The sequence below is a fragment of the Colius striatus genome, chromosome 7 (genome assembly GCF_028858725.1).
Source record: "Colius striatus isolate bColStr4 chromosome 7, bColStr4.1.hap1, whole genome shotgun sequence".
Classification (NCBI taxonomy): domain Eukaryota; kingdom Metazoa; phylum Chordata; class Aves; order Coliiformes; family Coliidae; genus Colius; species Colius striatus.
This window is the reverse complement of record NC_084765.1, coordinates 25,436,838-25,453,644: the sequence shown is the minus strand read 5'-3', so window position 1 is coordinate 25,453,644 and position 16,807 is coordinate 25,436,838. Positions and strand designations below refer to the sequence as shown.

General features: G+C 38.3%; 1 protein-coding gene across 2 annotated transcripts in view; it reads left to right on the top strand.

The window, feature by feature from the left end:
- The window catches only part of THSD4 (thrombospondin type 1 domain containing 4), a 345,093-nt gene that overhangs the window by 6,864 nt on the left and 321,422 nt on the right, over nucleotides 1-16,807 (top strand). Inside the window, exons 1-2 of one of the 2 annotated variants that reach the window (XM_061999823.1) lie at nucleotides 10,128-10,145; nucleotides 10,250-10,337. The gene's annotated coding sequence lies outside the window, so the exon portion shown is untranslated. Of the gene's footprint in view, nucleotides 1-10,127; nucleotides 10,146-10,249; nucleotides 10,338-16,807 lie in introns of those variants that run through there. The other variant, XM_061999825.1, reaches the window with a different exon arrangement.

Here is a 16,807-nt window from a genome sequence, read left to right as displayed (position 1 = left end):
TTACCTAGAGGCTGTCTCAGGAAAGGATTTTAATACATCTAGGTGTGCTCAGGTTAGGTTCCAACTTTGATCAACATGTGATGCCGATCTAAGATTATTAATTTATCTTCACGCCTTCCATTAACATCTCACTTCAACAAGCTTACTTCACGTTGCAGGGACAAGCTAGCATTTCAGTGTGTATCTATCTCAGTATGTGATCTATGAATGTGTTTCCAGTCTTTCAGTATAATGAACGAGTGTCAATTGTAAAGATTCTCATAAAAAGAATATTTAGTTGATGACATCTGTGCAGCTTTACTGCTGTCTGGTTCTCATTTTTTATTCCAGAGATACCTTCTTATAGGATACACTTGTCAAACACACCCAAAACAGTATTCTAAAGAGGCTATAGAATAAAAAACAGTGCCTTGGAGAGGATCGTCCCCCACTACGTTTTAACAACAGTAAAAGTGAAATAAAAACACCTGGTTGCATTAGATAGCTGGTAATGAGCTGACAAAGGTGTTAAGGTAGCCAGGTGCTCTGTCTCATCTGTAGTGTATGTGAAGTGTTAGGTAGCGACAGAGTGAGGCAGCCTTGTGTATTTTTAGAGGTGTGAGATCTGTTGTGGGCAGCCAAATCCTTTTATATTTATCCTCTTCTGCCTTTAGGAGGCTCTCACTTTCCCCACCCTTTGTTTCCAAGTTCCAGTATATTCTGTTGTTATTTCAGGAAAATATTGTCAGTGGCTGGTCCAACAGAAGGCAGGCGGGGGCAGCTTGTTCCTTTTCCCAATTGCTAGAGCTGGGGACAGCTACAGAAAGAGTGTTGCTTAATTGGTGCTAGTCACTGTTGTAATGCTGAAGTGCTATAGCTGTGCTGTGTGGAGAGGCCAAGAGGAAACATGCTAGGTGTAGGGGCACTTGTCAGTGTGCAGTGAAATAGTTCTAGCACATGTAGAGCTACATTCAGGGGGATGGGTTTTTTTTTCCTGGTGCTTTTTTTTTTTTATTATTATTACTTTCATTTCAACTGACTCAGCAGATGACAGATTCTATTACTCGACTGCCACTAACTTCATTAGCTAGCACTTTCACCTGTAACAGTCACAGGTCAAGTGTTGCCTGGATTTTTTACACCAATCTGATTGATATTCTAGGGAAAAATCATGCTACTGGCTTTCTCTTGTTCATTGCACCTATAGCATGAGAGGAACTTGTGATAAATAAAATGCCCTGAAAGTAGATATTTTTGTGTGAAATACTTTGAAGTACTTACTGATTTAGATGAGTCTTTTGCTATGGATTCTTTCATGAACTTTTATTTCAGAAGGTAAGAGATTCATAGGTTCCTAATCGGAAGCACTTGGAAATCTAGAACAGGATTGCCAAGTTCTTGGCTTTTGGTCTTTGCAATATTTTAATGTTTTTATGGCAATTTGACACAGCTAAAAATCCTGTAAAACTGTAAGTTGGTGCCTGGAAATTACTTACCTATTTTAGACAGAACTTTAAAATACTTATTTTCTTAGCCATTCAAAAGATACTTTTATGATGTGCTTGAGGCTACTTCATAAAGTATATTTTTTTTCAGATGGATTTACAGAGTGTTCTAGAGATTAACTTGGTGAGTTAACTGTTTATCTTGTTTAATTCTAGACTAAAATAGTATGATGTCAGATACTGTTTGACTTTCCTTCATTCGAACTGTGTGTTGCGACATTGGTTTTGACATCAGAGAGAATTTCAACTTGAAAGTACAACATTCTTGGCAAGAATTATGATTCTGGCATGAGGATTTTGGTTAGAGTAAACTCCAGTGTGATTTGGAAATGAATACTGGTTACTTGTATGCAGTGAAATCAAGCAGTTATGTGCAGCTTTTTTTGTTTAATTTTTTTTCTTTATTGTGATTATTTGAAAATTTTCATCTACTTTCAGAACTGAGAAAAAAGTGCTTGAATTAGCATCAAACTGTATCACCTCCTTTCCTAGGAAGTGCTTGGAAAGGCCACAGGTACTTGCATGTAGATCAGACTCACTTTTGCTCAGACCTGGGTGAAGGAACTGGTTATTCTGTGAATGGCATGGAGATCAGGAGCAAACCAATTCAAAAACTGTAATTTAAGTCTTCCTATTTTCACCTCTTTGAGACTGTCTTGAGAAGGGAAGGAAGAGTAGAGGGGTGGTAGAAGTGGAGTGAAGACTATGAGATAGGGAGGGACTGTAATAATAATCTGAAGTCATGAAATGTGCATTTTGAAAGGGTTCCTTCTAGAATATGGGGAATTAGGCAAAGCAGCCGCCTCTAGTACACAGTGCTGTGGAGCAGAGGAAGGCCTGTGGCACTGCAATTGAGTGAAATAAAGGGCTAGACACCAGAAAGAGTGAACTGGGAGCCAGGATTGTAACTTTTGATTTCAGGCCTGTACAGCTTGGCAGGCCTCTGTGGTTTTCAGGGAGAAATATGTGCAATCCAACCTCAATCAACGTTCATCTTTTTCTCATAACATTCCTAACTGTTCTCTTTGGTTGCTCTCTGAATTCATTCCAGAAGGCAGCTTTCTGCAGACTGTATGTTAAAAAAAGATGCCTCTGTCATGTGTCAGGTCAGTGATTTAGCTTGCTATTGAGTATTTTCTACTACTTTGTTTACTCTAGGAACTCCTAGTGATTGCTTCATAAAATTACAAAGAATAGTTGTATCATATGAATACCTATCTCAATTTGGAAAGGGTAGGCCCTTTATAGATGCTTTATGAGTAGTGTTGAAAATCCTTAGTACATGATGTCTCTTTCCTGGTACTCAGCCAGACACATTCCCAGGCAACATTGCATCTTACAAAAACCAGTAACTGTGCAGACTTTCATGCAAGTCTGTGTTGCCAATTGTCTTCACATTTTCTATAGGCAGCAGTTATTTGCTCACTGCTATTAAAGGGTTAATACATTTCTTGAAAAGCATTTCCATACTTCTGTTTTGTGTTAGATCAGGCAACTCAAGACAAATTCAAGCTAGTTGAGTTGTTCTGTTGGGACGACAGCTTGTTCCTGTCTTCTGCCTTTGCTAGGAAGATGGCAGATCACTTCTGCAGAGATAAAAGATGGTATCTAGGAAAAAAGTGCCCCCAGTCCTAACTTGAAGAGCACTGCAAGTAGATGAGAAGTGGTGGGTGACAGCAGCTGGCTATCAACAGATATCTTTCCTTGATTCCATTCAGATATGATCAGAAAACATTCTATGGGGAAATGCCATGCACAGGTAAATTTACTGTACTGTTCTCTTTCCAGACACGTAGCAGGGAAGAGCCCAGCCCAGACACCTATTCCCCTGTGCTAGGGAGAACTTTATAGTTTGAATTGGCTCACTGTTAGTGTCTAAGGACGGAATAGGACCACTCATCTTTTAATGTTATCTGGGAGATCATTTGCTAGCCTTCCAGCAGTCCAGTGCTCTGTGTCTGCCTCACACATGGGATTTGAGAGAACGGTCTGTTATTTTGGGATTTTCTCAAAGATGATGATGATGTTGCAATCACTAAGCAAGACAGATGGGCATACACTTTCCTGGGTAAAAAGCTGGTTAGATGGTCGGGTCCAACAAGTTGTGTCAATGGAGTTAAATTTAGTTGGTGGCCGGTCACAAGTGGTGTCACCCAGGGCTCAGTACTGGGCCCGCTACTGTTAAACATCTTTATCAATGATCTAGATGAGGTGCACTCTGATAGAGTGCACCCTTAGAAAGTTTGCAGATGACTCCAAGCTGGGTGGAAGTGTTGATCTGCCTAAGAGAGCTGCCAGGCAGAGAGGGACCTCGGAGTGTTGGTTGACATCCAGCTGAACATGAGCCAGCAGTGTGCCCAGGTGGCCAAGAAGGCTGATGGCATCCTGGCCTAGATCAGGAACAGTGTTGTCAGCAGGAGGAGGGAGGTGACCATTCCCCTGTACTCGGCTTTGCTGAGGCCACACCTTGACTAGTGTGTCCAGTTTTGGGCCCTTCTCTACAAGAAGGACATTGAGGTGCTGGAGAGGATCCAGAGGCAGGCTACCAAGCTAGTAAAGGATTTGGAGCACGTCTCCTGTGAGGAATGGCTGAGGGATCTGAGGCTGTTTAGCCTGGAGAAAAGAAGGCTGAGGAGAGACCTTATCGCTGTCTACAACTACCTGAAAGGAAGTTGTAGCGAGGTGGGGGTTGGTCTGTTCTCCTTAGTAGCAGGCAATAGAACAAGAGGAAATTGCCTCAAGTTGCACCAAGGCTGGGTATGAGGAGGAATTTCTTAAGTGAAAGGGTTGTCAGGCATTGGAACAGACTGCCCAGGGAGGTGGTGGAGTCGCCGTCCTTGGAGGTATTTAAGAGACAGGTGGATGCTATACTTCAGGAAATGGTCTGGTGGTTGATAGGGCTGGATCAAAGGCTGGACTCAGTGATCTTAAAGGTCTCTTCCAGCTAAAACGATTCTATGATTCTGTGTGTTGCAAAACCTGTATAAATCAAAGGCGTCTGGTCCAAGAAGACTCCTAAACGATTTGATAGCTTGGAAAATCAGGCAAATATGCACCGAATCTTCAAACTGGCCTAAATTGTCTCTTAAACAGGCCGTTTACTTTACAGAAAATGGTGCTGTTACTCTATTATGCCTCTCCCAAATGTTTGTGTTTTTTTTAAAGTATTTTCTCTGGCAGGACCTGAGCTTTAGGCTGTAGATCAAACAGGTTTAAACATTTTTCTGGACTTTTTTTTTCTTTCTTCAATTTTTTTGATTGATTCCTTTATATTCCCATCAACATCTACTCATATTATATTTCAATGTGGTCTGGCCAACAGTCTTGATACAGAGACAAAAATCTTTAGTCTTACTTAACTAAGCCAGTGAGAGATGTATATTTTCACCCTGAAGTGTGGGGTTGTCCTTGCAATACTTTACACGAGTTTTATCTCAAGCCTTTTGGAAGTTTGCAACATTCACTGGCTTTGAGCTTTGTTAGCTCTGCTTTACTAAAGCTGCAACAAAAATGAATGTCCAACACATAACAACATTAATACTGATTCCTGTAATGTACCTGCATGAAACAGGGAATGAAATTAGGATTACATGCAGTTACTTAAATTGCATTGCATCTGCCTTTAGTTCTATGAAACTTTGTCCTTAAAACTGTACTGCTGCAGATTGCAGCTGGTTTTTACATTGCTGAAGTTTCCCTGGCTCTGCAGCAACATCCAGGCCTTTTTGGATGCTTTATGATAAAAATACAACACTGCTAGTGCTTCTGCTTTTATTATTAGTGGAGGTGCAAGGACTAAAATACTACTTTCACAAAAACTTATGCATAGACAATGCTGCAGAGAACATCTTTCTGTCTGTGTCTCATTTCCTTCATCTATGTCTGGACTTGAAAAGAGCCAGGAGGTTCCCACATAAATAAATCTTTGAAACTTCTGTAGTGTTCCCCTCAGTCTCAGATTTGATGTTCTTTCTTTAAAGAAAGTTAGGCCTTAGCTGTTTTAGTAGCAAAGAAAACCTCAAAAATGTGAAGTTTGATGTAGATGGCGCAGACAGGATTTTTCACAGAGCTTGTAATAACAGCAGTAGGAGGTGTGAACTACTGCCTTGACCTCTGTTTGGTGTTAGCTCAAATATTCAGCAGTGGTGTCTAATCATGTATATTAAGTGCTTCATTCCTTAAAAAGAATGAAAAGACAAGAGGCCACAGTGCTGCATGGTGTCTGATCGGAGGCATCTCATTTTGATGGCTCAGGCTCGTGGCATTTGGAAGTTACTTCTAGTTGTTGAAGTTAAAAAGTAGTACAACGTGAAGTTTGAGCAGCATGGGAACCAAGGAGCAGGGTTGATAGATTATCCTGTAGGTAGAAATCCTACACCTCAGAGCTGCCAAAAAAATCTATCACTCTTCATCTACATTCCTACCCTCACTGTCATTAAACAGGAAAACATTAAAACACTTCCAAGACTGAAACGAGACGCTCCTTCCTGGAGTCCTGAATGCTTCCTCCTTTGTTTGATTTGTTTGTTTGGGGTTTTTTTTGAGCTCTGGTGCCTGTCACCTTCTTTAATCCTCTTTTCTTTAATAAACTCTGTTAGCAATTTTACCTACCAATCCGTGGATATGGGAGATAGGGAAGCTGAAAACTTCTTTATGAAGAAAAAATGACATCCACACCACCTTGTTTGGGTCTAGTCTTACAGTTAATTCTTTAACTTCATTGAGTTTATGACTCACAGGATGACTCGCTGCAATTGTTCAGTTTTTGCAGTATGCAGTTTTTCTGCATTGAGTTCTTTGCTGTTGGCATCTTAAAAAAAAATGGCACCTGGCATGTTAGGGACATAGTGTTTTATGCATACTGGGTACATACTCTCTCCATAAAGCTGCTCACTCAAAGCAGAGTTTGAAGACCAGCAAGAGATTTTAACTTGAGGGGGTGAGGGAGTAGGGATGGTAGATACCTTCTTAAATCTCAGCCAACACAACACAGAGTTACTGTTTTGTTACTAGGAGCACAAAAGAACCGTTCTGTTACAAGCATTAAGAAGAAAACCAAAACATTGAGTAATAGTATTTTGCTAGTGTTAGGAATCCTAACTGTTCTAAAGATGCCCACGAATTAAGCCTAGCAAGTACTTAATTCCCCTTTCCCCTAAAATTTCTTATTTTATACTCTGCAGAATTACATGGAACTTTGTATGATTGCTTAAAATATTATTTATTAAATTCTATGTATAAACTGTAAAAAGTACTTGCTATGCTAAAGCTGTTCCTATTCATAGAACAGTCAATGGCTGATTTTCCTAGCTGTGCACACTACTTAGCTTCTCATTTATGCACTTTTTAATTTTTCTAGAAGCAAATATGTTCAAGTACATAAACCTACTTCCCTAAATCTCACTCTCTCTTTTATTAAGTGTTTCATTTTGTGCATAGTTTTGTCCCACTCCACCCACTTTCCTCAGTCTGTAACAGTTATCAGAAGCTTGGCAAACTGAAGAATCCAAAAGATGACATTTAGCCTATCTTATCTACTGCACCAAGTGTTATGCTTTGATCATGTAAATAAAGAGGGGATTACCTTCTTTCTTGCAGCAGTTTTATGTATTTGATGACTGCTGTCACTCTGAAATCACCTTTGAATCAGTCACATATTCAGACTTGTCTTTGTAAGAATAAGAGCTGCTCTGTTACGGGAACCACAGATCAGCCCACAGAAATTTAGGCCAGGTGTTTAGAGCAAATAAACAAAATGCAAATACTAAAGCTTTTTCTTCTTTGCTCATAAACCTCTACAGAAAAAAAAAATCTAGAAGGAATAGCTAGAAACTCACAAAGTAACTAAAAGCTTGTCTTTACCCTCCCTTCTGTCATCCTTTTGTTCAGAAGCTGAGTTGATAGATTAGTACTTAAGTTTTGTGTGTGTGCACATGCATATTTATGCATGTGTTGGCATGTATGCCTTTATATACACCATATCTCAAGTTAATTGTATTAGTTATCAACAACAAGAAGTGCAGTCATGTATTTCCCAGTGATGTACATTCTAGAGCAACCTGAATCCGTCTTAGGAAGTAGCAGGTTGTAATACTGAACAATTTATCTCAAGCCTTGATCGGACACATAGATGAGGTGCTGAGGGACATGGTGTAGTGGTGGGCTTGGCAGTGTGGGGTTAGTGGTTGGACTTCATGACCTTGAAGGTCTTTTCCAAGCAAAATGATTCTGTGACACTTAATGTTTCAGCAGACATCACATTTTTTTAAGTGGGCATACTGGAACTTTATCTTGTGATTTTTATGAATCATATGGAGCTAGTTATATCTACCATGTTACAGATCTGCTATGAAGATCCTAGTTTACTTTTTCATTGATAAATGGAAATATAACCTGCAAAATTCCCTTACTGCAGACCTACAGAAGCTTAATTTTCTTCCATTCATTATTTACACTTAAGAATAATAACCCTTCTGCTGTTTCATTAAATGCCACATTATATTTTTTTTGTAAGGAGAAATCCAATTGATAGAACTATTTCTAGTGCATTTAGCCTCTGTAACATAAATGTTTTTTAAAAGGTAAAGCCTATTTCTTAGACAATACTTTACACTTCACCCTAGATATTTTCCCTGATGCTGTAAGGATACTGTGGAAGACAGAGTTCTGTTGGGAAATATACTACACTAGGTAGTTTATCCTTCAAATGTTAATGCAATTGTTCTTGACTACGTTTCTGAATCTTTCATATGAGGAAAGGCTGCGGGAACTGGGGCTGTTTAGTCTGGAGAAGAGGAGACTGAGGGGAGATCTTATTAACATTTACAAATATCTAAAGGATGGGTGTCAGGAGGTTGGGACATCCCTCTTTTCTATAGTAGATAGTAACAGGGCAAGGGGTAATGGGATGAAGCTGGAACACAAAAAGTTCCACTTAAACATAAGAAAAAACTATTTCACTGTTCAGGTGAGGGAGCCCTGGCACAGGCTGCCCAGAGGGGTTGTGGAGTCTCCTTCCTTGGAAGTCTTCAAGACCCACCTGGCCATGTTCCTATGTGACCTGATCTAGGTGAACCTGCTTCTGCAGGGCGGTTGGACTAGATGATCTCTAAAGGTCCCTTCCAACCCTGCCATTCTATGATTCTATGACTTTAGAATGTCATTTTAACTAATAAACCTTGCCTCATTTTTTGTTTCCATCGTCTTCCACAAAAATATGTACTAAGTGAAGCGTTGCCATAAATATTAACCTCATGCCTCTGTCAGTACTTGGATTGCCTTTCAACAAAGGATTTATGTGAAAGTTTTTCAAGCATGTACCTAAATATTGCAGTAGGTGCTTATAGTCAAGCCTGACTTTTGTGTGTTGTTGAGTCAGGACCCTGCTAGTGATAGTAGCAATGTAATCTTCCCCTTCACTGAGATTATGGTTGCCCTCTCTGCTTCTTCTAAGTAGAGGGACTGATACAGATTTCTTCTACCATTTTTCAAATTTGAATCTGCAAGAGTGAGAACACTCTCTTCTTTGATGGTATTGGTGTGCAATTTTTTACATTTACTGACAGTGCTTGAGGAAAGGTTTTTTGTTTTGTTTAGAACCAGAGGCCAAATGGTTGTTTAATAACCAAAGACAGGGTTATTACAGACATATGAAAGGCGTTTTAGGACACTGGAACACGAACTCAGAAAAACAGATCATCTGGTGAAGGAAGAAGTAGTTTTGCTGTGAGATGTGAGACCACACAATAGAAGAATGATTGTAATATGCCACTTTGAAGCCATTGTAATTTTCTTGCAGACAACTGAGGACTTTATTGTGGAAACTTCTGATATTTTTCTGTTATTTCTTTAATTAAAATTCCTTCTCTTTACCGTGTCTATCTCAATGTGGTTTGTCAATCAATTTTTTTTTTTTTTAAATGCATCACCAAATTTGAAGCAATGTATTTCACGAAACCACTAAAGAGAAGAGAAACTTAGCAGATGGAAAGTCTATACAGCTACACACAGTGGTTCTTGGTCAACAGTTGTTCGAGCCTGGCAACTGAGTGAAAAAGCAGGACCTTGCCCTTTTTGTCTTGAGAATGGTTTGCTTGGCAGAGTCTCCCTTGGTTTGCTGTTCACTTTCATGTTTCCAAATTCCTCATTCTAGATTTTCTACCTGAAAAGCTTCGAGCACAGTTTCAAGAAGTGTTGCATAGGTATATGCAACCTATAGGTTGTAGGTATATACAGTTTTCTGTGAGACTTCAAGACATGAATGAGATGGATCTAATGTTCATTTGGGCAAATAGAAAATAAGCCATTTGTTCCTAGAGATCAGGAAAAGATCAAGTAGCACCACAGTAACTTTAAAACCTGTATCTACATGTAGTATCTACATACTACTACATAAGTAGTCTCCATAAAGGCCATATTCCGTAAGTAAAATGCTAAGTTTACCTTAGCAAAGTCTGTAAGTTTGGATGTTGAAATTCAGAAGAAAAAAGAAAAAAAAAAAAGACCAAGCCAGTCCTGAATTTTTCTTTCTTAGAGGATATGAAATTTGCTACACTAAACAAACGTATTTATTTGACTGTTCCCTCCCCCTCTTCAAAAATTGCTTATCTGTTTGCTGTCACTTACGAAGAACAAATACTTACCAAATACTTCACTTGCAAGGTTTGGAGAAAAAGTATATTCTGTTTCCTTACCTCAGGGAAACTTTATAAGATTCTTCAGATTTTTGTCCTTATGTTTTGCTGTTTTGTTTTTTTTTTTAATAGTGAGAAAAGAAGAAAAGAAGGAGTGAAAGAAGAAAAGTGGGTTGTAGACAAATATTGTAAGAAATGGAATTTGATTGATTTTAAGAAGGTAGGAATGTTATCCCTTTAACTCTTAAAATATTCTTTTAGCTTTTCTATTTAAAAGCATAACTACATGTGCACAGATGCTGTCGTACGTTTAATACTATAGTAGTAATGTCTTTTCCATGTCTTTCCATAAATTCTGCTATCGTATAAAACTTGAGAGTTTTTACAGGGTGGAGGGGAATAAGAAACTGAGTATAAAGCATGCTAGATGCTATTGGGGTTTTTTTTTCCTCCTTTTTTTGCTCTTGGAACGTTTTGTTCAACAGCATGCACGTCTCTCTGATTTCACTGACTGCTGCCTAGGCAATGGCAGGTTCTCTGAAAATCTTGATTCTGTTCAGGAGGAAGCTGTCCAAGAGCACTGGGAGCAGGGCTAAAGGCAGCTTGTGAGCACGTAGGACCAAAACATCAGAAAGCTTTTGGAACTTTTCCTTGGAAGGGCTTGCATGCTCAGATGCTAGGCTTGGGGGTGAAATATGACTCGGAGCACTGATCTCGGTAAGAACTAAGGAAATGGAAAAGAAATTATGTGGGAGGCTAACGTGTAATTAAAAATTTAGTGGTAAATTTTTCTCTTTTCAACAAAAAGATTTTCTGCTGAGAGCTAAACAATAGTTCAGGTACCTGCTAAAGATTTCCAGAGCACTTTTCTTGGCACTGGGTAGTGGATTATTATTGTTATTCCCAAGTACGGTGATAGTTGTTCATAACACCAAGTTCTTTTGCAAGTACTGCTCTTGTTGCTTAAAACAGGACAAATATTGGAGAAGCATTAGAGAAGAAATAGAGACAGACAAAAAGAATTAAATGGTGTTCCCCTGAAAGAGATACCCAAGAAAGTAAAGAATTCTTTTTTGTGTTTTGAGTATCTTAGAGATTAAGAACTGAACCCAGTCATGTATAATGGTGGAATTTGTACTTTAAATATCTGTAATCTCTTGATAGTCTTATCTAGTAGTTTTAAAGGAGTAATTGTGAAGTGAACATGTGGAGACTGTAAGAGTAAACTGCTATGAACATACCAACATTCTTGAATGTTGCAGGTGTTAGTATGAGGCGTTCCAGAAGCAATATTCTTGAAGCATTTGTGGCATGACTGGGAGCTGACATCAGCTGTACTTACTTTTCCTACAATGCCAGTCACCCCACACCCGAGGTTTCACAGTATTTAGACTTTTAATTCCAAAATCAGTGAATGATTCTTAAATATTTGTTCAAGATCACATACTAATTATATTGTCAAGATGGGAGGGGAGAGTATTTTGACACTCGTTATCCCACACTAACCTTTACCCTGCACTTGCCATTTCTCTTAATAATTATTAGCTCTTCATCTTTATCAAAGCAGACAGTTCCTCAATAAGAGTTATACTTGATCTTTGAGATGCCAGTATTTGACGCTGCTGGTACAATTTCCAAGGATGTGATAATACTTAGTTGAAGTAAGATAATTTTAGATAAATATCTGTAAAAAAGATTTCCTTATACTTTCAATCTGGATCAGCTAGATAAAGATACGTTTCCCATTCTGGGGAAACGGTAGTTCAGCTGTGGTAGCAAAACTGTAAACAATTTCCTTGAACTAGGCTCATTCCTGAGACTCAGTTGAATTAACGTAATTGTACTGGTAGATACTGGGTTGGATTTTTTAAATATTGACTGGGAACAGGTCTCTGAGCAACTTGATCCTGTGTCAAAGTCAGCTGTGCTTTGAACAGCTGTTGAACCAGATGAGTTGATGAGATCTGTTATTCTGTATTGTCAGTAGGAGCAGAACTAAATTTTCACTTGTGTTGTCTTATGGTCCCTCTTATTAGTCAAACAATTCTTTTCAAGATTGAAACTGATGCTAAAAAAGTGGTTAAGCAACTCTGAGCTAAAATTTTAATCTTGCAACAAGCATTGGATTTGTGTATGTTCTCCTGAAATAACATTTACTTATCTGTAACTGATGGATTTTTAAAATGCACGAGTAGTTTGTTAACTCAATTTCATTAATTTCACCCTCATTTTTTTATCATTGTTATTATGTAGTTGAAAATAGACAAGCAGTCGTGACAGATTTGGATAAGAAATTAACTTGACATTCGTTCGTTCTCCATATGTGTTCTGTGTGTTGTAGCATGTGCTGATTTTTAAAATGATTTTATTTTATTATTTGTTTTAGTTTGTCATAGGGCCTTGCTTCGTATAATGATATATACTGAAGAAAACTTTGTAAGAGGGGAACATCCAGATCAAGCTCAAAGCTTGGCAGTCTTCAGGGCTATTACGTAAAAGTCTTCCAATGATAACTTAGGACTGTTCAGAAGGTTTCAGGCTGGTGCAAAGCAGTGATTTATTGAAAACTGAGAGTCAGTGTTTTTACTCAGCTAAAGTATCAGAGGAGGGAAAGTCTAACTTCCTGTCTAATAAAAGCGTTTTATGGAAGTTGTGGGACATAGTAACATACTCATTTCAGGTGCAAACTACAACCTTATCTTCATATGATATCACCTCATTCTGCTAAAACTATCATCACTGCAGTACTGTGAACCTGAGAAGCATGTTTCTTAGTTCAGTAGCTATATTCAAAGTGCCATTTAAATCCATTCAGAATCTATTAGGAGAACAGATATGGAAATAATAATTATTCTAATAATAGAAACCTTGTCTACACTACTGATTCCAGTTTTGCTTATAGAATCATAGCACCAGTCTTAGAAACACAAGGCTTTTTCTTAGAAAGTGTCTGTAATCACAGGGAAGAAACTCGGAGTGTGTTAACAGGAAACCTAAGGCTCTAAGGAGCTGTGGTATGAACACTTCTGCAAATCCTCCACTGTAAAACTATAGGGGAAAAAAACCCCTTTTTCCAACTTATAAAACTTGAAAATCTTGACTTAAGGGTAAATTTGATTTCTAACTCCAGTATAATTCATAAAACCATTTTTTGTTGGGCTAGTAAATTGAAATCAGGTTCTTAATAGCTAGACCATAGCAAAGAGGTTAAATGAGTTTTGATGAAATTCAGAGTGGAATAAAGGAGAAGATGGCTGCAAATGTTCATTCAGAGGAAGCTTGCTTAGCCAAGAAATGCACTGCTTCAGAGTATGTCAGTTACAGCACCCATTGCCCAGAATAAGACAACTATGCCTTCTCTACCTTCCCTTGGCCTCTTTTACCAGGGTAATGCAGCTTCTGGACCAGCTGATTTTGTTTCAGCATATCACATTAGCAGCTTTGACTTCCACAGTCTTTCAATCTATTCTTTTTAGGAAGAAGATACCAAGGTAGCATCCAGCAGCTGCCATCCTTGAAAGCAGTATTGTCATGGTAGGATCAAGGAGGGTGCAGCATTTTGCATTGCAAGTATATTTGCCTTTTTTTCCAGTACAGCTGAATCTAGTCCTATTCATGAGTGAGTATCTAGAGAAGGACCTGTAAGGCACATGCTGAGATGGATTTGGAACCAGTTAGTAGGATTGTTGCTTTCTCAAGTTATTATGTAGACTATGGTATGTTAAATGCCACCTAAATGTTGCAGTGTTTGGGCTGCAGTTTTAGTGATGGCTATGCTACACTGCAGCAGGGGAATGGAAGAGCTTTGTTCTACCACTTTAATGTGTCTTGGGCTGTAGCAGGTTATCCTGGAACAAAGGAAAAAAAAATCACAGAATGCCTTCTGCTGTTTAGTTTAGTTAAAACTCTGCAAGAAGGGTGGTATTTAGTTATGATGCTAAGTCAGAGCACCTGAGTTCAGTTCCTGGAAACTTATGCAAGCTGCTCAGTCTCTCTGTACCAAGTTTCCCCAGCCTTAAAGTAAGGAAGGCTATCCCTTCTGCAGTTAGTCCTGCTTGTGCTTAGCTAGGCTATCAGCTGGTGGGGATTGTGGTTTTCACTTGTCATTTGTATTGATCTGGCATTATGGGTCTTGGTGATATTTCTTGGGACTCTTATAAGCTACTTCTACACTACTGCTGCTTTTAATTTTATAAGGCCTCCAAAAGCTTAAATGAAAGAGCAAATACAGATATATAGCTGTTTTCTAATTCCTTACTGGTCAGTAATATCTGAAGAAAATGTTTGGTAATTGCAGTCTAGTTGTTAGTGAGCAGATGTCTGTCTATGTGACTAGACTCCTTCTCTGGCAGTTTCATCAGCTAAGTGTGTCATAAGCATTCTCTTCCTGGTTACATACTTGAGGAAAAATTGTTTGACCTCTTACTAATAAAGTGAAACTTTGAAAAAGACAGAAATCAGTACACCTGCTAAAGATTAATACAACAGAGATAGATGCTTTCTATTCTGAAGAATGCAGTTGTGCATTCTGGACATCTACTTCTGCAGGATACTTATCTCCATTAAAATATCATGTGTCTAGTAAAAAAAAAAAAGTGCTAGTACAAGCCTGTAGTTCTTCAGTATGTGGAGAACTTTGTGAATCAGTGTACTAAAAGTCATAGTGATATAATTATATTAGTAATTACTGTAATATGCTGTTGGATAAAATCAACTGGTGGATGCCCATGGGCAACTCCTGAAATTGTTGGAATCAAAATTGTGTAAGAATGGATTGCAAATCCTGAGAGTTTTGATACTTTATACTGAATAAGTGTGAATAAGGGTTTTGAAAGTTGGTAAGAAATTTACAGCAGCCTTAGATTGTGAACATGTACCTGGGTGCAAGAGCCATTCCATGTTTTCAGAACTGTGCTCTTAGACCTTTGACTTCTAATCCAAAGGGTTTTTCATAAGATGTTAATATGAAGATGACCAGAGCATATTACACTTATTTTCAAATCACATTTTTCCTTTAATATGCATCATGCTCTTATATGGCCCTTAATGGCACCATCAACAGAAATGCACAGATGTAGACCATTCAGAAGTCTGGCCTTCTATTTCGTTGACTTCTTATCAAACCTTTCAACAGTGAGATACGAGTTCAAGTAGAAGTTATTCCCAAGGATTCTATGGCAAAGTGACTTTGTCTAGTATTTATGAATGACACGGTTGAGTATTTGGCAAGAAAAACCCCTATGTCTGTACTTCAACAATTATCTCCTGCTGATAATTTATGTCAGCAATATTGCAACAGAATCATAAATGAATGTGGGTTTTCTGCCAGCATACACAAGGACAAAATCCGTTCAGAAACATTTTGGGTACTGACATTAATCTGGCACATTCTGCACTTAGCTTTCAGTTGCATCCTCATCTGCACTCCAAACCAGCAAGTCTGCAGATGCCATTACATATTTTGAAGACCAATGAATAAAAGACTACTAAATGTATTTTTCCAAGCTGTTAAAATGATTATATTGGAACTCCTTTTAAACTTTGAAGTTTTTGGGAATGCTGGTATATTTTGACAATTTGACTGCAAACTTCAGCACAACGTATTATATTTTACATAAATGCTGCATAGTATGAGAAATAGAGTGATTATTTAGGGCACAGGATGCAGCGAATTGAGTAACTGGTGTTTAAAGGAATATCTCAGGATTAGTGTTGATGGCTGTTGTGAACTTGACATTTTCAAGAAACTGATGGAAGAAAATGGAATGGACAGATGTCTGACATTTGACATAGAAGTTTTTTAAATGTTTTCTAAAATACACAGAAATAGAGAAAACTGCAAAAGAGTTCTGTGTACAAGATAAAGTCACAAGGCCAAGCACCATGATGACAACACTGTCGAATGCTTGGTAATATGCAGTGGAAGGAATAATTTTAGCCAATCACTCCTAGATTGTCTGTAATGCTCAGAAAAAAAGGTATGTCATGGTAAATGGCTCACTTAAATTATTTGTTCAATATCAAGTAATCAGGGAAGCAAACTAAATGCACAGTTTAGGAAAGGAACAGAGTGTAATATTGATCTTATTACAATGCTTTGAGAGTGAAGTTTGCTGTGGCTGCACCTCCATATTGCTGGGACATGGGAGGGGAACAAAGGAACCTCAGACAGACCTATGTTAGGGGAGAGTAGAACTGCTATTGTTGACAAGATAAGAGTAGGTCTCACTGGTGTGTTTGTAATGATGTGTGCTCCAGACAAGCCCACCTCTGTTTCTTTTCACCTTTTCTATAACACATGGACAAGAACATTCAAACAGATTGGAAAGCAGTGTTTTTACACTTGCCTTTTTCCCCTCTTTTCAGTGCATGAACAATAAAGCAATGAAAAATAAAACTTGTCATCACCAGATGTCGGTGAGACCAAAAGAACTGCTGAATTCTTGGGCTTTTTTCTGAAGCACAATCAATAGTCACAGTAGGAGGAAAAACAGTAACAAATTTGACTGGACTACTAACCTGACTTGCAATAGCAGAGGCTATATTTCAAAATCCAGTTTGAAGTGCTAGGTAATGGTGTTTTTATTACTATTATATATAAATCTTCATTCCTAGTCAAGCCCCCTTGAATTTAATGCATGTATCAAACAGTTATTTGGGAGTATTTACTATTCCATTCAATATTCTACC